At 54.4% G+C, this 20,896-nt stretch overlaps 1 protein-coding gene across 2 annotated transcripts in view; it reads left to right on the top strand.

Moving 5' to 3' along the window:
- The window catches only part of KCNJ12 (potassium inwardly rectifying channel subfamily J member 12), a 52,024-nt gene that overhangs the window by 9,215 nt on the left and 21,913 nt on the right, over positions 1-20,896 (top strand). The window contains exon 1 of one of the 2 annotated variants that reach the window (XM_010392354.3): positions 13,074-13,293. The exons of the other annotated variant lie outside the window; for it this stretch is intronic. The gene's annotated coding sequence lies outside the window, so the exon portion shown is untranslated. Of the gene's footprint in view, positions 1-13,073; positions 13,294-20,896 lie in introns of those variants that run through there. 2 annotated transcript variants of the gene reach the window in all.

Here is a 20,896-nt window from a genome sequence, read left to right as displayed (position 1 = left end):
TAGCCTCCACAGCTTCTTCCATGCTCCTGAATCCTGAAACTGGGGATAACTCTCCTGTGTGACTGAGTCGAAGGAGGAAAAATACTGAAAATCAAAGTTTTCTTCTTATTTGTGAAAGCAAGACTGAATATGAGGTGTGCCCATGTGATGCCCCAGCAGACAGTGTTGTGTCCCAAGTAACTGGAGTAGCCAAGGAAAAATACCCAACTCCTTTTGCTGTGCATCAAATCCAGTGGGCTGCTGGCATCACAACCTGAGGTTTCCCTCTGCCCTATCAAAACAAAGGTACACCCTCCCTGAAAATTGGGAGAAATGGGGGGAAAAAAGGCCCACAGTCTTTTCTTTCTTCAGGAAATCTCCTTCCCTGGGTAGCCCTGGGCCCCAAAGCTTTGGACCTGCCTCTTGCATGCCTGAAGTGATGCTCTGGTGTACGCAGGGAAAGGGGCACTGTGTGTTCTTTAATGGGACAGCAGGGAAAGGAATGTGCATACGTAATCTGGAAAATCTTTTGTCCGGGATTTGCAGGGTAGATATAAGGGCAGAATCCAACTCGCTCCATTTTAATGATGCAGCCTCTGTCTTCATCAGAATTTCCCATTTGTGCTCAGGGCTGTAGCAATGTCGCTGTTCTGGGCCAGGGCCATGTCTTGCTAAGCCCTGTTTGAATGAGTGAGACCATTCCTGTACCTGAGAGATTATAAAGTAATTGGCCTTTTAATTCTGACCTGAAAATGTGAGGTTTTCCACACCATGTATCCCACTCCCCCTTCCCCATTTCCTTTCCTCTCTGGAGATGCTGTCACTGAGCTAATGCTGGTTGTGCCTAACTGGGGAACCAGCCCCAACGTGGGGCTGTGCGTGTCGCAACACATGGGGAAGCCAACCCTGAGGTGGGCACCCCTGGAATGGAGCATCCTCAGGAGGCAACTCCAGAGCAGGATGCCAGCAGCAGCGAGGGGTAGAAAATGGAGCTAATTTAAAGATTTCCATGATAGATTCCTGAACTGGATCATGCAGCGTGGTAGCTGGTGATGGCAGGGACTGAACTTGGCAATTCAGGGTCCTCTTCCTTGTCCCTGCGTGACCCAGGAGCTGTGATTCCTGCTGTAGTATTTTTTTGTGTGTGAGTCAAATTCCATCATGGGTAATTACACTCCGTCTCTTCAAATTCCTTGGGGAGCTCCGAGGCAATTGCTGGTCCTGTGCCTGCCGGAGGAGTCTCAGGTGTCAGCGAGCTGCAGCCTGGAGGTGGCTGCATTGCAGGCGCTGAGATGCTCGCAGGCGCTCGCGCCGCCGGGGCTGCTTCATTCTCTGATTTCTTATCAAAATAAAATGCCTGTCTTGCTCCGAGTTTCCGAACAGCAATGGGAGGGGGGAGGTTTGAAGGGTGTAGTCATGTGCTGCCTGTACATTTGGGACAGTTGTGCTCTGATACTGAAGGATGCTGTCTCGGGAAGGTGGGAAGAGCTTTGAATCCAACTAGAAATGCAGCTGGTGGAGCAGCAACTCCCCCCTGCTCCTCTCCCTTCTCCCTGCAGTCACAGCCATTCATCCCAAGGAGTTGTATCCAGTGCTGTGTTTCAGCAGGAATTGCTTCCCCATCAATCCAGCTGCTATTTCTTTCCCCCTGAGGCTTCCAAAGGCAGCAAGTCCACAGCAATGTGCAAATATTGGAGTGCTGTGGGGGGGGGATTAGTGACTTGGCAATTAAAATATTTGACCTACATCTTGTTGAGTACCAGCAAGGTCAGATGGAGCCGTGCTTCTTCCCAAAACTTCTTCCCCAAGGAATTTTATTGTTGCGATTACTTCAGTTGGAACAGGCTGCCACTGAATATAAAAGGGAAAGGCTCAGGGTCTGGATCAGTGGGGCTGTGCGAGGGCTGGACCTCTCAGCGGGGATTTTGGGGGTGCTGGGAGTTTCTGGGGATGGGTTGGGGATCATCTCTGCAGAGCAAACACCCCTGAATATTTACAGGACTCTTCCCACAAACACAGCGGAGAACAAGCATCTCCTTTTGTTCCCGAGATTGTACGTGCCGAGAATCCTCGTCCAAACAAATGAGTGGGTTTTTCTTCCAGCAAACATCACAGATCTCTCCTTTTTTTTTTTTTCCTCTTCTCCTTTTCACATGTTGTTCACTCTGTTCTGCAAACAATGTTCTTTTTAAGCTAGGGCAGAAAACTCTGTGTGTGTCCAGAGCACGATGTGACGGCAGAAGCCGGCGATGTCCGCTTGGCAGGGAGATTAAGCGGAAGCCTTTTATAAAGCTCCTCTCATCCCAGAGCAAGGGGAGGGGGAATAAAAACAAAGCCCCCCCAGTACTGCTGGATTTGGATGGTTTGCTCACAGCTGGGGCTACAGGGACAGTAGTCAGAGGGTTCCTGGACACCCCCAGCCTGAGGTGTGGCACAACCCCCCCTTGGATTTGGATGGCAATGGTGGCTCCAATATTGGAGGAGCACTGTGAGTTTGCTCCTTTGGACTGTAGGCTGTTGACTGTTTCTCCAAAATCTACTTGTACAGCTGGCGTCCTCCAATAACCTGGGGAAGATGTTTTGGGCTGTAGTTTGAGCTATAACAGGGATCCCTTGTTGTGACTGGGTCCAGCAGCTCTGCCTGTTACTCCTACCCTTGGAAAAGTGTCTGCTCTGAGCCTACCTGCTCCAGGGCTGCTAGGACACCAACTTGCTGCCAGTCTAAGGGAGTTTGGAGTTCCTGTGTCCTGGAGCTGAGCAGAGAAGGCTGTTGGCATATGCTAAATAAGCATGGAGGTGATGGCAGCCCCTTGGGTGTGATCACAGGGAAGGGCTGTGCAAAATCCATGTGGCTGGTCTGGGAGTTGCTGCTGGCTCCAACACTGTGAAATCCCAGTGCTCCTTCCCCTACCTGCTAAGCAGGTGATCCAGGATGCTGTCTCAGAGCAGGAGAAGCCCAGGTCATTGTTGGTCCCAACCAATTCTCAAACCAGAGCCCAAGAACCGAGTGGATCCTCACCTCCCGATGGAACCCTGACCCTGAGATTTACCTGGCAGACCCAAGAGCGTGAACTTTTACCAAGAGACTCAAGTAACATGTTTTTCTAACAGGAACAATGTCAGATTTTGGCAGAAGAACAGTTAGAAAATGGAAACCAACAGGTTTGCAGAATCCCCCATGGTCTGTCATCCTGTATGGAAGTCACTCACCCATCTTTTCCATGCTGAGGGGTTCCACATCATTTCTTTTGTTTTCACTGGGGTGATGCTCCTCAAAAGGTGTGGGGTTGGGGTGAGAAATTCCCTCTTGCTGCTGGGGACTCACCTTAGTGAAGGTCATTGATGCTGTTTGCAGTTACGCTGCCTGCCCTGGTGCTGCCTGGCTTCCCTTGACTCCCCAGGATCCCTCCAGGTGGGATTTGATAGCTTGTCTTTATTGAGTCGTGCTGCCCTTGGAGTCTGATGGCAAGAATTTCTTGCAGAGCCATAAATGTCTTCAGGCCTACCAGTCTGTGAGCCAGCAGGGAGCGGGAAATTGCTGAGTTTGGGTAAACTTGTCATTAGAGAGAAAATAGTTCTTCAGGTTCCTCCCTGAGCAAGGCAGGATTTAAAATAAACCCTCAAAGCAACAACAACAACAACAAAACGAAAAAAAAAAGGAGAAGAAACCAACTTCTTCACCAACATACACCTCAGCATGGCTCAAAAGAAAAAGAACATCTTTTTTCATTCAACAAATTTTCCTGCAACCTCTCCCTGATTTTCTTTGGGAAATGAACTTCTGGCTAAACCTATTCAATCTCACAAAGCATTTCAATTTTGACAAGAGTGCATATTTGGGAGGAACGTGGTTTCATCAGAGTTTCTCCAGCCAACTGTAATCCCAAATGCCTCGCTGTGACTAAACCTCATTTCTATGTTAAGTACTTGAGCTTGCCTGTAAGGACCAGGTAAAAACTCAATCAGTCGAGTAGCCTCCCTGCAGCTGCCTTGTTAAACAGAGGGCTTTTAAAACTGTTCTCTTTTTTTATCTTAATGGAGAAGAAGTGGAATATCCCCTGGGGAGAGGCACAGTTTGATCCCTGATAAACCAACCCAAAAATTTACTCTGGAAGCTTGCTGACATCCAGGGAGATGCGGGGGCTTGGGAGTCCTGGTCCCTTGGGACTTGGCTCTGGGAAGATTTTTGCTGCTTTGTCTTTTATCATCCAGCATCCAGAATGGAGGGGAAGAGAGGAAAAAAAGGAAGGAATTCTTAAGAAGCATCTCTGGGAAGCACAAGGTGCTGGCCTGGTGGGCCGTGCCCTCCTGCTGGGTGCAGTCCTTAGGGAAGGACATAGAAAACTTCTGCCCTGCCATGGGCATTTACAGCTGGTGACAGCCAAATTGCCATCTCAGTGGCGCTGGATTTGAGGCATGGGCTGCTCTAGCAGCAGGAGGAGCTTCCTGTCCTCCCAGAGACTTGGATCACACCTTCCCGAGGAATTCCACCTCACCTATGCAAAACTCCTTGCTTTGGCATCCCCATGCAAGGTGCATGTGCACCCTCTGCATGGCAGAGCAGTGAGGTCCCTTCTGAAAAGGAGGGGTTTAGGAAGTTCCACAGCAGCTCCATGTGGGAATCACCCTTCCTGGTCTCTGTAAGCTGCTGCATTGGAGCATCCTGGAGCAGCAGGTATCACCTGATGGGATCTATTGTGCCACCCCTGCGCCCCAAATGGAATTCCCTGGCTCACCCCACAGGGATAAGCACCCCAGAAAAAGCACAAATGCATTTCCTCACCCCTTTAGGAGCTCCCTGCCCTCGGCTTTGCTGGGTGCTGTGTCCCTACGGCCGAGCTGTGGCTCTGATCCGGAGCGTGCCGGCAGCTGCGTGTGCTCGGCACTGGCACTGCAGAGCCTGGCACCCATCCCAAACTCATGCAGAGCTCGGGAATTACATGTGATTGCACAAAATGGGGGAGAGAAACAACTGGGAAGATCACGGTGTTTTACCTTGGCTTTTGGAAATGTGAAGTTTTCAGGAAGAGTCAGAATGCTCTGTTTGGAGATTTTTTGAGTTTTTTTTTTTTCAATGAGGCTTTGCCTTCTCTGCTTTGGAAAATGTCTTTTAAATGATCTAGAGGAGAACTGTAATTTACAAATGAGTGCAACAACCTGGTGGGGAGTTGGTTCCTTTTGGATTAACAAACTGCTTTGAGCCTTATGGAAAAACACCTTTATAATTTTGTCTTTCACTTAAAAGTAATTTGTTTCCATATGAATGTGCAGTTTTATTTTGCTCCACAACCTAAAGAACGGCTCAGCCTTTCATCTACCTGGCCCTGGCCACTACTGAACCTCTGTTTTGCAAGACCCCACCCTCCAAAAACCCATCATAGGCAGGTGATCCCAAAATGCAGCTCTAGTTCAGACTGGTCTCTTGGCTTCCCTGGCACGGTCCTGGTGTCTAGTGCAGGTCTTGCCCATGGCTTTGAGCAGAGGGTGAAAACTGGGGCGTTTTGTGCCAGTTTTGACTGTTTCTTCACTCTATAAATTTCAAGCACTTGCCTCTGGCGCCTGCAGCTGCCCAGTGTCACCTAGTGCTGCGTCCTTGGGGACATGACTTGAGCAATCCTTAAGGTTTTACCTTTATTGCCATACCCAGGTCCGAGGGCTGCCACAGGCAGCTGCTGGTTGGACCCATTTGCCCTTTCCCAAACCCTGAGAGCTGCCAGCAATGGGCAAAGAGGCCTTGCCAAGAACAGGAGAGCACAAATATTTGTGCGTATGTTCCCCTCTGCCAGCTGCAGCAACAGAGACCCAAATTCTCTGTCTGCCTTTATTTTCCTCTCCAGCCCGGGGCCGGTGGTGGCATGGCCAGTTCAGCCTGGAGCTCCAGTGCTGATGGAGAAGCTGCTGGTGCTGATTCTGCAGGGATGAATTTAACCTTGCTCCGTGCCCAGGACTGCCCCAGGTGGTGCAGTAACGCTGGGGCTGCTTCATTTAGCAGCAAGGGCGGGCGTGAAATGCCTCTTGTGAAAGACGGGGAGGGCTTTTGGTGGCTGCAGTGTTTAAGTGACCTGTCAAAGAGGAGCAGGAGGCTGGGGCAGGTCATGTCCTGTCTGCTCCCTTGGCCTCCTGCTGTCTGTGCCTCTGAGCATCCTCCAGCTGATGTCTGAACCCACCCAACTCACATGTGGCCTGGTTTGGTACAGAAGGGGATGTCCCACGGATGGGCAAGTCCCCCAAGGCTGGTGTTGACAGGTGAAGGAAATAGCGAGGCTCGAGGCCACTTGTTTGGGATTTTCTTGGGCCAAAACCACTGTGGGTAAATCCTTTGAAGATGCGAACCCAGAGAAAGGGAGGAAAGAGTATCTGCCAGCACAGCCGTCACCATAGTTTTCCCCTCACTGAGCGGCCTGGAGTGACTGAAGATGCTTCAGTGCTGAAGATGCTCACTGGTTACCCATCCTCTGCATCCTGCTAATGCCCCAGCTGGTTTTATCCCCAGCTCTGTCCATCCATGGGCACTCTCCAGCCTCCCAACTCCAGTGGTCTCCAGGAGGCTGCTCAGGACAAAGAGGAATCTCTCTCTCATGTCTCTGGCAGTGCTGAGATATTTGGGGGGCTATCCTGCCACAGGGGAGACTGGGATGAGAAATTTCCCACCTGGTGGGAGCTGAGCGCTGGCAGAGTCTCCTGGCTTGGTGTGATGTTTCCATCATTGAAGGGACTTATGGTCCAGCCAGCTGTGGCTGGGCTGGAGGCACTGGCCTTGTAGGGAGGGCTGTTGGGCTCTTACCACCTCTCTACTCAGCTACCAAGTCCTGGAGGACAAATAGTTTGGGGGCAGAAGTGACTTGTCATTTTGAGCCCTTCTTCTGTGTTTTTTTGCCACTGGGGATGGGCAATTCTTCTCCATCCACCAGGGTTTTTCCTGGAGCCTCCTCTGGCAAAGCTGTGAGATGAGTCACCAAGGGGGTCTGACAGGTCCATGCTGGGGAAAGCCCCTTCAGGCCCCTCAGGCCGCGTCTTGTGCCTCTGTCCAGGAGGGAATCACTGTGTGACATAGCTGAACTGGACCCGGCCTCAGGCCAGAGGTGCTTACATAAGATATTTACTGTGTGCCCCAAGACTGCCTTGGGAAGAAGCCAACGTGCTGATTAGGTGACGTCTGCCCAGGACTGGGTGGATTTGGCCTCGGAGCATCTGCTGCCTGCGCTGGTGGTCTCAAAGGCGCTGCCCTCAGGTCATTTATGTAAGAAGCCAGTTGGGCTCTTTGGCTGCAGCCAAACCTCTGGGTCATGTGAGGTGCCTGTCTGACCCCCGGGGTGTCCAGCCTGCCTGGGCTCTGCTGCGAGCAGCCATCTGTCAGCTCATCACTGCTGCTTTTTCCTCCTCCCTTCCTAAAATAATCCACCCTTTGGATGAGGGAAAAGGGAGCTGAGCATTGGCCGTGGAGTGAGGAGAGCTGAAAGGGCTCCATGGTTTCTCCTGGGTGCTGCGAGCCCCCAGGGGAGCTGACCTTTGCTGCTCCTTTTGGAGCATCCCATGGTAAAAAGCCAAGCTATGCTCATCCCAACTGGCCCGGGTCATGGAGCTGGCACTGGGCTGTGCACAGAGTCTAGGAATTCCCATCTGCTGCCCCAAATCCTCCCCCCAAACACTGCAGGCCATGACAGCAGCAGATAAGCTGCTTTCCTCCTGCTTTATCATGTTTTTTCCAGTCAGGATCCCAGAGTGACGGAGCTCTGGCCTGATCTTGGAGTGGTGGCATGCTGAGGGTGCACAGTTTTCCCAAACTGTCTCTTTTTTTGTTCTTCAGCTGGGGATAAGGAGCAGGCTCCCATCTCTGGCCATGATGAAATGCACTGGCCAAGATCTCCTCAAGTGTTCGTCTGTGGGCTGGACCTCTCTGTGTGCAGCAGGGCAGGGTCAGCACCTTTCAACTCCTAAGAAGTGCATCATGACCAGGTGGGAAATCCTCTGGGATTGTGTAGGGGCATGTTTTATGGTTGTTTGGACCAGCACTGCTCATGGTGGAGCAAGGCTGAGCCATCCTGAGGTGAGCTGTGTGCACATGAAGGAGGAGAGAAGCAGAGGAAGAGTCAGAGGAGGATGCTGGGGAGAGACATTCCCTCGGGACCCCGCTGAAACAAGCTCTAATGGGTTAAATTAGGCTGCATAGAATGGGAAAATTTCCTAAGATATGTTAGAGCCTCCCAAGGGACACAGTGCTATCCCAGCAGCACGGTCCCCAGGGCAAACACAGGGAAGCAAAGGGTGGGAGCAAACTTGGCAATGGGATCTGTGTCCCTGCCTTGGGGCAGTGCTTGGGTTTGCTGTGAGCTCGAGCCCGTGGTGTGGCACCAGTGCTGGGATGCGACGGGGGATGCTGCCAGTGTCCGTGTTGTGGCTGGGGCTGGAATCCAGCTGGAAGCTGAATGGAGCAATCCTTTATTTGCAAAATCTGCAGAGTTTCACTGGCTACAAGTGGCATTTCATTTTGTCAACTGGCAGAAATACAAACGTCTTTTTTTTCCCCTATGCTAGCCATTCTGGGGAGAAATGGCTCACCTGCTCCAGGGCTTTTCATTGAACAGGTTATTGCTCCTGGCTGATGGTTCCTCAGACCCAATCCTGCCTTTACTTTTCTTTCCTGGGTGAGTGGATACAAAGGTGCTGACCTGAGAGAGCGAGAACTGCTGGGCATGGTGCAACCAACCTATAGAGAGCCCCTCCGCATCCCTGCATGGCAGTAGTCAATTCTTGTCCCCATCAGCAGTTTCTGGTCCCCAGGATCTTGCTCGTGGTGCCGTAAAAACACCACAATCACTGACCTCAGCTGCTGTGCTCCTCCTGCCGGCAGTCAGGCTCCTTCCCTGCTATGCCTCCCTCCCTCCTGGTCTCGCTGAAGCACAGCCAGAAACTGGAGGTGCATAGGGATGTGCATTCCTCTCTTTCCAGATAAATCCATGGCAGTGCCACAGTTCACTGCTCCTCATGCCCTGGGGTCAGCCTCCCTGAGCTATTTTGGTTGTACTCCCTCTGTGCTGACACAGCCCTTGAGATGCTCTGGACATGAAGGGTAGGTCTGAGCATCCCTCTCTCCATCATCCAACTGCTCCTGGATGTCCTCGACTCCTCTCCCAGGCTGAGATGCCCTGGTAACCCCCCATCCCCATCACACAAATATCTTTTCTTCTGCACTGGGCTATCACCCCTGCTGTCTCCCTTGTCAAGCAACCACACAACCTCCGTGAGCACTCCAGGGGTGAGAGCGCTGCCCACAAACCCATGCCATCCTGCCATCCGTCTGCCGCATCCCCTGGCCCGTTGTCTTCCCAAATCCCACCAGGACTTGGCCCTCTGCATCCCTTTGCCGGCCAACAGTGCGGCCTGGCAGAGCCGGCATCCCGCGCTGACGGAGCTGCCAGCGGCCGGAGCAGATGGCGGCAGCCCACCGGACCCTTCCCTGCGGCCGGTTTTCGGCCATGAGCTCGGTGGGCTGGGTGGGCAGGCGAGGTGGGAGCCAGCTCGGCCAGAGCGCCAGGGTGAGGCGTGTCCGTGGCAAAGCTCACGGCTATTTTTAACCTGGAGGGATGAGAGCTTATTTCCTGAGCTGGCTTGTGCGGCGCGGCGGCACGTGTGGCTCCCACTGCCTGTGCTCAGTGGATGGGGGAACATGGTTTGGGTCATCAGATGGCATCTCTGAGCCTACAAATGGCCTTTTATAGGAGCAGAAGTGGGAAGAGAGTGGTGTGCCGGGAGAAAGGAGCTGGTATTCCATGGGGATGTCCTGCAGTGGTGTCATGGTCTGGTGTGGCTTGAGTTTTGGGTGTCTGGGGCGGGTGCGGCATCCATCAGCCTTGGGGCTTTCTCAGCTTATATTTCCGAGTCCCAGTTACCACACTGGGACCTATGATGGGGCTCCAAGCCTATTTCCCCCAGCACCCCACCTTCCTCCTGCTGCAAAACCCACTGGAGCAAATGGGCAAGGTTCCCATGGGAGCAACCCCCTGCCCTGCGGAGTTTGTGAACAACCCTGCACCTTTTGGAGTCCAGCAAACCCAGTTTGCTTGAAATCCCACCCTCTCCAGCTGCTAGGCTTTTGGAAGGGCTGGAGGATGGTGGGCTGTGTCCCCATGGTGCACAGGATGGGGTGGTGGCCCCTGATCCGAGCGGCCCTGTGCCATCGGGAGGACGGGTGACTTAGCACGTTTCCCCATCCCGGCTCCCCCGCGCCTCCCCCTCAGCCTCTTCCTCTGGGAGCCCTGACACTAATGCAGCGGGAGTGGGGGATTTATGGACAGCAGCCCTCCAATCGGGCCATCCATCTTGATTGAATTAGCCCTAATGGCTCAGTGCTGACTTGCTCGTGGCCCTGCGCAGCCGTGCTGTGAGCGCTTGGAAGGGGCTCGACCCCGCTGGGTGCACCCCTTTTTTCACCCCCTCATCCTCCTTCCTTCACTTGGACAATTCCTAAAAGATCCTCCTTCCCTCACTTGGACAATTCCACGCATGGCCAGGGGCAGGCAGAGATTGGATCTTGGTTGGAGCTGTTCCCTGGCTGGGAACCCACAGGACATGGGGGTCCCCAGGGCTGCGGTCCTGCACCGACAGAAGGGGATAACGAGCTTCTCCATGCTTCTCCCCAGCCCTGATGGGAAAACACGGGGAACTTCTCCCCAAAAGCAGAGGGAATCTGGGGCTTACCAGGATGGAAGTCCCAGGCTATTCATTTGCATTTCCTGTAGCAAACTGGGGAGAGAGGGGTAAGCCACCAGCATGGCCAGGTGATGGGAACACCAACCTCGCCAGTTGTGGCTGCCCAGCTCCACCCAACCCTCTCAGCCAGCCCCAGTCTTGGACTGGGGACCCTGAAGCTGCTCCCCTCACCCCAGGGGTGCCCCTGACCCGTGGCCAGTCTCCCGCCCCAGCTTTGCAGCCAAATCTTTGGGTGCATTAATTGCGTCTATTTTTGAAGGGAGTATAAAGAACTTTGGTCTGGCACCTCTGGCTGGGGATCGGGGCAGGGAGGGATTTGGGAAGCTTTCCATGAGCATGGTGGGGTAAAGGAGAGGAGGCATCAGGGAGGAGCAAACTGGGGTGTGTGGGGCTGCCTGACAGAAAGGAGCAGTGTTTTGTGGTCAGGTTGGCCCCGGGTGGTCTTGCACGAGACCACCAGGCCCAGTGTGTGAGCTGGTGTCCCCTCTGATCTGCAAACCTCAAATCCCTGCTGTTAAGTGAGTATCTATCAGGGCTGGGGCAAGGCCCTGCAGTGCTTTTCACCCAGGGATTTCAGTGTTTCTGAGGTTTGTGGAATGAGGCGAGAGAGGACAAGCCAATGTGGAGAGGGGAGTGGAGGCAGAACTGGGAGCATTGCCCTGAGGTGCTCTGGAGTTTGGGGTGTTTGGGAACAGTGAGGGAACAATGCTTCATCTCTGTGTCAGGAGAGGATGGGAGCTGGGCACCAGGAGAGTCGCTGCTCCCGGATGCTGTTGAAGGGGAGAGGGAGGAATTGATTATCCCAAACTTGTGGTGGGAGACAAGAAAGAGTGAGGAAGAGGCTGCCAAAGGGCAGGTGGGGAGGCAGCCTCTTCATGTGCTGTGTTCTGGGGGGCTTTATGGTTTCTCTGTGACCCGCCAGCTCGTGACAGCCATGCTGAGCAGTGCTGAGCATCGCTGGCAAGGCTGGAGGTCTCCTGGCTGTGATTTTTTTTTTTGAACAAAGCCTGTGAATCCCCAAAAAAGGAGCAGGCAGCAGCCCTGGGATCTCGCGAGTGACCGAGTGTGGAGGAAGTGTAGCAAAAATTACAGACGGTGGCTGGTTTGCATCTCCCTCTGGCTGGGAGCCAGCCAAGGTTGTGAGCCCACTGCAGCATCCCTGTGCCTCCCGCTCCCCTCCGCGGGGGAAAGAGGCTGCCGGAGCAAGGTTTCACTTTGACCCTCTCCAAAAAGGCCTCGCTAATATAAGGACAGGGTGACCTGGAGACACCCAAAGCCTCCCAAATGGCTTTAAATAATGCTCACTACCAAAGAAACAAACTTGGATTCCAGTCAACCTTTAAAAAAAAATAAAAATAATCCCCGCCTGCAATAAAAAGAAGTGGCTCCAATTCTCAGCCCTCCCTCTGCCCCTGGCTCCTCTCCACACACGCAGCCCCCTGCCCCTTAAACCAGCCCAAAGTGAAGCCTTCAGGGACGCTGCCCCCACCATTGATTTTTCATGGAAGGTGCCCAGGAAGGACGGTGATGGACTGCGGGGCCACTACCCCCCGACCGCAGCCGCCGGCGCGGGGGAGCTGAGATGGATCCATCGGGAAAGGGTTGTTGCTTCCCTGTGGCTGTGGTTGTCGGAGCCGGGGCCGGGCTAGAAAAAGCAAGCGGAAGCCATCAAGGTAGAGGAGAGGAAGCGAGGAAGAAGAAGAAGAAGAAGAAGAAGAAGAAGAAGAAGAAGGGCCGAAGGGCTGGGGCGAAGCAGCCATTAGGAAAGTGCTGATGCAGAGGTTCCCTCGTGTCTACGGGCAGAGTTGGAGGAGTTGCTGTTCGCGGACAAAGGCAGCAGGAGGGAGTGGAGCTTTGTAGAAGCCGGAGCCTGTCTCACTGGGTGTCTGTGTTTCATTCCCTGTCAAAAGCCTGGGAGCTGGGGGGAAAAAGCAGGGAAGCGGCGAGCTGCAGCGCTCGCTCAGGATCAGATAGCAAGAAAACCAATAGCGGCGAGAAAAAAAAAAAAAAAAAAAAAAGAAAACCAACCCACATCAACCAACCAACCCACCCACCCTCCACGCTGAGGCTGGAACAGGCAGGTCCCTGCCAACTCCACAGCACGCAGCAAGCAGGGAAGAAGGGAAGAAGTCCACCCTCCCCGGGCAGGAGCGGAGTTGAGCCCGAAGGATATTTGATGACACTTTGGCAACGATGGGTCCCCCAGCATCTTCCAGAGCCCATTTGAGGGTGAAGGCTCTGAAAGCGCAGAGGGAGTTTGAAGCTAAATTCACCTGAGTCTGGATCTCTTGGTCGCTGGGATTTATCTATTTTTCTTTTTTTTTCTCCACGGGGAAAGCAAACCAAGAAAAAAGTGTGGTTTTATTTGTTTGGTTTTTTTTTTTTTTAATCTCCCTCTTTTTTTTTTTTTTTTTTAATTTTTTTTTCTTTTGGAAGAAGATATATTTTTTTCCCTGTGGTTGGAATGGAGGGGTTGGGTCTGTGCCTAAGAAGCAGCAGCCGAACGTCGGTCCTGGGAGAAACCCGAGTGGATGTGGGGTCCCCTGCCAGCTAACTCTCCAGGAGCTGCAGCCCCACGGCCGGAGGGGCTGGATGCAGTGAGAGGTAAGTGCCGGCTCCGGTGCCTGCCGACAACGGCTCCTCCGCTCCTCCAGCTCCGTCTTAATCCCAAGTCAGAGGCAAAAACAGCAGTCTCATAGTGAGTCAATCACTTCCACCTATTGCAGCCCTAATGGAGAAATAAGAAGGGGAAGTTTCGCAGCGGCAGCTCCACGGGGGAAGTTCCCCCTCACCCCTGTGCCCCAGATGCCAGGTTGGGGGGGATGTTTTGCCAAGCGGCATCACCGTGCCAGTGCCATGGGCCCCCTCCCTGCCCAGCCAACACTGAGGGTTTGCTGCTGCCTTTTGGGATCCTCTCCATGCTCCTGCTCCCCTCCGCTCGCTTCCCCTGGCCAGCTCTCTTCCTCACCCAAAACTTTTGCACACCGGTTGTTTTGGGCAATGCCCATGCGGGGTTATGCCCCTCCATGCCCACACATGGATATTCACATGTTGGTGTAGCACACACCCGCCTGACCCTCTTATCCCCAGCTCCCTGGGCCCTGCCGGCGGGGACACGCTTGGGGTGAGCCCGGGAGCTGCGGGGCTGGGGGGGCTTTGAAGGCAAACTGCAAAGCGCAGGGAGAAAGCCGAGCGAGCCGACCACGGCAGCAGCAGCAGCAGCAGCAGCAGCAGCAGCAGCAGCATAATTGCATCACTGTAATAGTATCGGCGCTGAGCACGAGCCAGGCGAGTAAAATTGTCCAGAAAATGAGCTGTACTAAAGTGCCTCCAGTTAGCAGCACCTGCACGCCTTCACTGGGTGCTCGAGGCCGTTTGTATTTTTAGAAGTCTCTCTTAATTATAGAGCAAAGAGTGTGAGAAGGGAAAATGGTGTGTATTTAGCAGCATTCCCGGACAGTTTTGCAATGAATATGAGCACAAAATCACCAAATAGGGTTTTTTCTCCCCCCCCTTGCACTTGTGATTTTGAACCACCTGTTTTGCTGTGGTGTCAGCAAACGAGGGCTGGATTTTTTTTCTTTCCTGTTCTTAGAAAGCGTGGCATGACTTTGCTTGTGAAAAAGATGGGGAGCAGTCCCACTGCCTTCCTTCTGCACCCCAAATCAACCTCAGTTTCTGAGATCTTACCACCGCCATCCCAGGGGTGACACTGGTGGGGACAGGAGACTGGCATGTTGGTGCCAGGTCTTCTGCAAGCAGCAAAGAGCTGGGGGTGTTTTACAGGTCACTGTGAAAAAAAATCCACAACAAACCCTGCAACAACTCGTTTTGCTTCCATAAACCTTCTTCCCCTCATCCCCTTCTTCGCAAAACTTTCCAGGGCCTTTTCTTTGTAACAGCAGGTGAAATTCCCTTTCTGTGAGCACAAAGCAGTGAAGCCACCAGAAAATAATGAAAACAAGAATAAAAAAAAAAAAAAAATCCTTGCCTGCTCTTTTCAGGCCTGGAATAACAGTGAGCATTCCCATCCATGCCAGATAAGCTTAATAAAGCTCCAGCTTTGCTGGGGAAGGCACCGTAAAGGCCACTTTATTTCTTGCCTCTGATACAAAACACACTTTGAAATCCTGTGTTGCCTCTGCTGTTCTTTAGCCAAAAGAGTTAATTTACCTATGAAGTCAAAGTAGTTTTATCCTTAGCCCTGGAATGACCCAGGGGTTTATGACAAGTCCCTCGGGACCAGCTGGGGTGGGATTTTGGTGGCCTTGTCTGTGGTGCTGTGGTGCTCTGTGGTTTTCCGTGGTGCTCCCAGTGGGGTTTTCCCCTCTCCCCACTTGCTGGGGCGGCTTCACCGGCAGCGCCGTAGAAACCGTTCCTGCTGCGGATAAACTTCGGAGGAGCTGTCGGGGGAATTGCACCGCGAGCTGAAACCCAGCATTTCCGCCCAATTCCTGTCAGCTTTTAGGGGCTTTTAGGGTGTAAATGTGCTTGAGAGACACGGGAGCCTCACGCACCCTCTGTGCAGGGGGAAGGAGGCCGGGTTGGCAGTTTTGGGGGTGCTGTCTCCAAAAAGAGTGGGAGCGCTGTCCCTGTGAGGGGTTGCTGGAGGGATGGATCTGTCCTGCTCTCCTGTCACCGCTCGGGTGTGTGCACTCGGACACACCTTAAGGGACACCTTATGTAAGCAGTGATGGCAGCGCCGTGCCCCGGCCGTGCCCCGGCCGTGCCACCCTGCTCTGCCGCTGCCAGGCCTTGCGTGGCCTTGGCCACCTCACTTAGCCCCCGTTCTGAGGGTCCCCTCTGGGTGCAGGCGCTGTTGTGTCACTGTGGGAAGGAGCATAATCCCCCCTGTCTGGGCAAACAGCTCCAAGCCCAGGGATTTGCCTGTGGTTTTTGCAGAGTTCATGGTTGCACCCTTCCCGGCTCTGGCTCTGGGGTTCCCAGCCCTGGGGAGGTGGCACCGGGCTCAAGCTGCTTTCTAGGCTGTTTTACACCTCTTGGCTAAAGTGCAGCCCCGTTTGGGTTTGGCAGAGCAGGGCAAGGGCTGGCTCACGTGGATGAGGAGGGAGAAATTGTCCTCTGAGTGTGGGGACACTGGTTGGCAAAGGACCTGTGTCCCTGTCCCAGATCATGAGCCTGTCCCTCCATCCCCCTGCGGGCCCCTGAGTACCCCAGTACACACCCGACCACCTGCCCTGAACCCAGTGTCCCTGAAATGGAGGAAAGGAGAGGAAAAAATGAGCATTAAGGGACTCGGGAACCCCCTGTGCCCCAGGGAGTGGAGCATGGTGGGTGTCTTGTCACTCAAGCTCCACTCCAGCTTCTGAGTTGGGGTGGAAGGGAGAAAGGTGGGAGTGTGGTGGCAGGTGGCAGGGGGGTCCCAGTGCTGCTCTCCACAGCTCTGGGTGACTGTGGCCTTGTCACCTCACAGGGATGTGTCCCTCTTTCACCATTCCTGACTCATTCCCAGCTTGTTCCCTAGTTCTAGCTTGGTCCTGCAGTCCCAGCTTGATCCCGGTTCCCAGCTCACTCCCTCATTCCCAGCTTGCAGCGAGGCAGGACTGCCGGTGGGCGACGGATTTCTTACAAAGCACTTTCAGATTCCCCCGTTGGACTTTTGAAGCATCTGGTATCACTATCTCAGCGTCATTATGAATTAATTAACATTAATTTCCTGCTCTGATATCTCCCATTGCTGGGAGCTTTAGCCTGGGCTTTCTCCCTCCCAACATCCCCAGACAGAAATGGCCAGATCCAGACTGTGCCTGACAGAAAGCCAGAGAGAATTCATATAACCGTGGGGCCGTGGGGTCCCCATCCCTGTCACCATCCCGCACCATGGCAGCGGATGCTGCCAGGATCCCGATGGTCTGTTAGCCAGGGCAAGGTTGATCCTGGGGGAGCCGCAGTGCTACCAGCACTGCCTGCCCACTTGCCGTGCCCCTGGCACAGGGGACGGGTGTTTTGGGGATGGGTGATGTGAGTGATGCCAGCTGTGCCATCCCTCACCTCCGTTTCCCCACAGGGATGCAGAGCAGGTGATGTCGGGGCTGTCCCGCAGGGAAAGGATCTTCCCTTCAGCTCTGGGAAACCCTGATCCTGGCTCCCATGCTTGTGCTGGAGGTACCAGCGATGCACTTCTCTAGGATGCTGTTCCAGGGACCCTGATCCCAAGGAGGCTGATTGCAGGGATGCTGTCACAGGGATGCTGACCCTCCAGATTTGTGAGGATGCGGATATGGATATAGCGGGCTGGCGTCAGGGCTGGATCCTTTGCCCTGGCTTCGTTCATCCTGCTCCGTGAGTCGCCCCGAGGGAGGCACAGCCCAGGAGTCTCAACCTGACGACCTGGCTCCTTCCCTGAGCTCTCACCTGCACGGGTGAGCCCTGGAGAGTCCAGAAGGACTCCAGCGGGATGTGGGTGCAGCACCTGCTGCCTCCCAGTCCCATCCCACCCCACCGCTTGCCCCATTCCCTCCCCCACAGCGGCACAACCCTCCTGGCCCCCACTGCCACCCCCGTGCCACCACCGTGTGCCCCATGGCAGGGCCACAGCAACCCAAGGGCCACCCCAGCCCCCTCTGCAGCCTTTGCAGTGTGGGCTGAGCTGGAGGGGTTTTCCCCCCAAACTCCGCGAGCCCCGTGGCTGGGGCGGGGTGGGGGTGGCAGCCCCGGGGGGGCCGGGGGATAACCCCGGTGTCCTACATCCCCAGAGCTGGCTCGGGCTTACGTAACGGCCGTGCTGCAGTGTCTGCTCTGCTCAGCGCCAGTGCCACCGGCAGAGCTGGCAGCGCGGAGCCCATCTCCCTGGATATTTGCTTTTTGGGGACAGCGGGGAGGGAGGGGGACACCTGCGGGGTAGCTGAGCTTCAGGGAGTGGCCAGGACCTGGACGGGGTGGTTGGCAGGGCTGGCTGGGCATGAGGTTGGGGTGTCTGCCCCCATCCCCTTCTGTCAGTGACCTTGGGGGCCAAAGTTCCCCCTGGATGGCAGCACCCTGGGGAAGGAGGGGTTGGGAATGGAGAAAGGAGAGAGGGCCCTGCCCTGATCCTAAGCCAGAGGTGGGGTTGGAGACCCTGCTGCACCCCCTGCCAACCATGGTCCTGTCTTTACCCTCTCGGAGAGCACTGTGCAGATGGGGAAACTGAGGCAGGAGGCCGTGACATCCCGTGGGGAGCAGGTACCAGGGACCCTCCTGATGGGGAGGGGATGGGAACTTACCAGCTCCTTGGATAACCCTGCCCCAGATCAGCCCAAGCTCTGCCCCCAGAGCTGGTGTCCCTGCTCGGGGTTGGCACTCTGGGCAGCCTGGCAGGGAGGTGCAGCTCTGGAGTGTGTGACATGACATGGGGCATGGGGGGACATCAGGCCAGCTTCAGCACCCTTTGTGTCCCCAGCTTGTGTTCCCAGGGAGCCACAGGGTGCCAGAGCAGGAAGCTGTGGGGAGAGACCTCACTGCCAGTGGGGGACCAGTGTGTCACCAGTGTCACTGTGCCTGACCACTGCCAAGTGCCGGGGTTCATCTGGGATCTGACCCAACCCTGGGAGCCCGAGGGCTGTGGGTGGGCTTAGGGTGCTGACAGCAGCCCTGGGGCTCACAGTGGTACTTGCTGGAGGTCCCTCTCCAGCAGAAATGTCATCACAGTCCCACTCCAGCACAGCTCTGCTCTGGCACAGCTTGCTGGAAGCAGGAGGGTTGGTGTCCCAAAGGTCACCCGGTGTTGTGGGGACCTGGTGGGTCCCAGGCCCATCCCGCTCATGCAGGATTCAGTGCCACTGGCAGCTGGGCTGTGCCTCCGTGGTGCCTCGTGGCCAGTGCTGAGGTGGGGACAATGCCACCACCTGTGAGTGCCACCTACCCACAGGGGTGCCTGGCAGGGCAGTGTGGATGTCACTGCAGGGCTGTGGGAAAACCCAGTGTGACCCCAGTGTGAAATACGTGGTGTCATCCATCAGCGAGAGCCAGGATGCCCCCCGGGACCGAGCCAGTGAGACCACCCCTTTCTCTCCCCCTTTGCCCCTCGTTCCCAGGCTCAGCTGGCATTTCTCCCAGGACTTGGTGGGATGGAGCCCAGCCACCCCCAGCATTCTGCTGAGTCCACTGCCCTCCTGGGCATCCTGAGGAGCCACAGCGTGCGCCGTGCTCGGCACAGGGACCCAGCACCCCGAAGCCAGGGGGAACCAAGGACGCCAGTGAGCTCATCCCTCCTGCCCAGGCTGGGAAAATCATTGCATTGTGCTCACTGCAAGAGGCTCAAAGGCCTTTGGTTCCCTTATAGGACACGGCTGGAAAGGAGCCACCAAAACAAATGCCGGGAGAAATAAGCCTTCAGTAGTGGCTACTTTCTTTGTGGATTTGGAGGGATCCAAAATGTGCATCCCTCATGTTGGGGAGCCCTTTGGGGAAACCCCCAGTGCTTGGGCTGTAGGGGTAAAATTCACCCCAGCACAGGCCCTCCATTTCTGCCAAATTTGGACCTGTTGGATGATTCAAATGTTCGGGAAGGTCTCTGGATTGTGCTGCCCTTTATTTCTGCACAGCACAGGGGAGCCCTGGCACAATCCCCTGGCGGTCAGGGCACCTGGCATGGTGGGATCCTGCTCCCCAGCCAGGGTGGGACCTGGCAGTGAGGCTCTCAGCTGGGCTGAGAACACCCTCCAACTCATTACACACATGGGCCAGCTAATCTCCATCTGACAGCGAGTCATCCTTCCCACCGTGCTGAAGGCTGGAATGACAGTGTGGTTAAAGGGGCTGATGAATTAAGTGCATCTTATAAATACATCAGATATTAAAATTCCCGTGTAATTACAGTGCAGTGGATTATGTGTGGTGCTGAAGGGGAAGCAATTCAGCGGAGCAAAGGAATTACAGTGAGAGAGGAGAGGCAGTGAAGCGTAATTGCACCCAGCTCTGCTCTGCTGGGGGGGTAGAGCAGGGGCTGCTTTGGAGCTGCAGTGGGAGTGAGGCCGAGCGGCCCTGGAGCTCTACTGGCAGCCAGGGCTTGTCCGGGACACTGCAGGGATTAGGGAAAGTGAATTGGACCTGAAGAGTTTCATGGAGGGGAGTGAGAGAGGGCTTTGCTCTGCTTCATCCCTTCCTCTCCCAGCGAGGAAGGCACTCTGCTCCCAGGCTGGCTCTGGCCACACGGATCTGCAAGCTTTGGCCATTTCTTGCTCCAGCATCCCACTGCTCCCAGGGCTCCCGTGTGTGACCAGCAGTCAGTGCTTGAGCAGATCTAAGACAAGAAAACCTGATTCCCTTTCCCTTTTCTCCTTTCCTTTCCTTTCCTTTCCTTTCCTTTCCTTTCCTTTCCTTTCCTTTCCTTTCCTTTCCTTTCCTTTCCTTTCCTTTCCTTTCCTTTCCTTTCCTTTCTTTCCTTTCCTTTCCTTCCTTTCCTTTCCTTTCCTTTCCTTTCCTTTCCTTTCCTTTCCTTTCCTTTCCTTTCCTTTCCTTTCCTTTCCTTTCCTTTCCTTTCCTTTCCTTTCCTTTCCTTTCCTTTCCTTTCCTTTCCTTTCCTTTCCTTTCCTTTCCTTTTCCTTTCCTTTCCTTTCCTTTCCTTTCCTTTTCCTTTCCTTTCCTTTCCTTTCCTTTCCTTTCTTGCCTTTCCTTTCCTTTCCTTTCCTTCCTTCCTTTCCTTTCCTTTCCTTCCTTTCCTTTCCTTTCCTTCCTTTCCTTTCCTTTCCTTTCCTTTCCTTTCCTTTCCTTTCCTTTCCTTTCCTTCCTTTCCTTTCCTTTCCTTTCCTTTCCTTTCCTTTCCTTTCCTTTCCTTTCCTTTCCTTTCCTTTCCTTTCCTTTCCTTTCCTTTCCTTTCCCCATTCCCTTCTTCCTCTTTTCTTTTCTCATTGCTTTCCTCTATTGCCTCCTCTCTCCCTTCTCTGTCTTTTCCCCTTTACTTCTTCCTTTTCTTCTTTTCCTTTTCTGTCTCCTTTTCCCCTTTCCCCTCTCATTTTTCCCTTTCCTCTCCCTTTCATGCTCCACGTTCCCAGTCCCCCAGGCAGCTGCAGGTGTGTGAGGTGCAGGCAAAGGCTGGGTCTGGGTGACCAAACAGGCCACCCCAGCACTCGCATCCTCACTCCTCCATGTTCTCCAGCATCAGTGGCACAGGGGGAACTTTTTGGTGCTGTGAGGAGGTGCCACCTGCAAGGGGCCTTGTGGTCAGAATGTCCGCAGAATGATTTGGCTGTGGAGCTGCCAGAGCAAA

Source organism: Corvus cornix, chromosome 14 (genome assembly GCF_000738735.6).
Source record: "Corvus cornix cornix isolate S_Up_H32 chromosome 14, ASM73873v5, whole genome shotgun sequence".
Classification (NCBI taxonomy): domain Eukaryota; kingdom Metazoa; phylum Chordata; class Aves; order Passeriformes; family Corvidae; genus Corvus; species Corvus cornix.
This window is presented reverse-complemented; position numbering and strand designations above follow the sequence as displayed.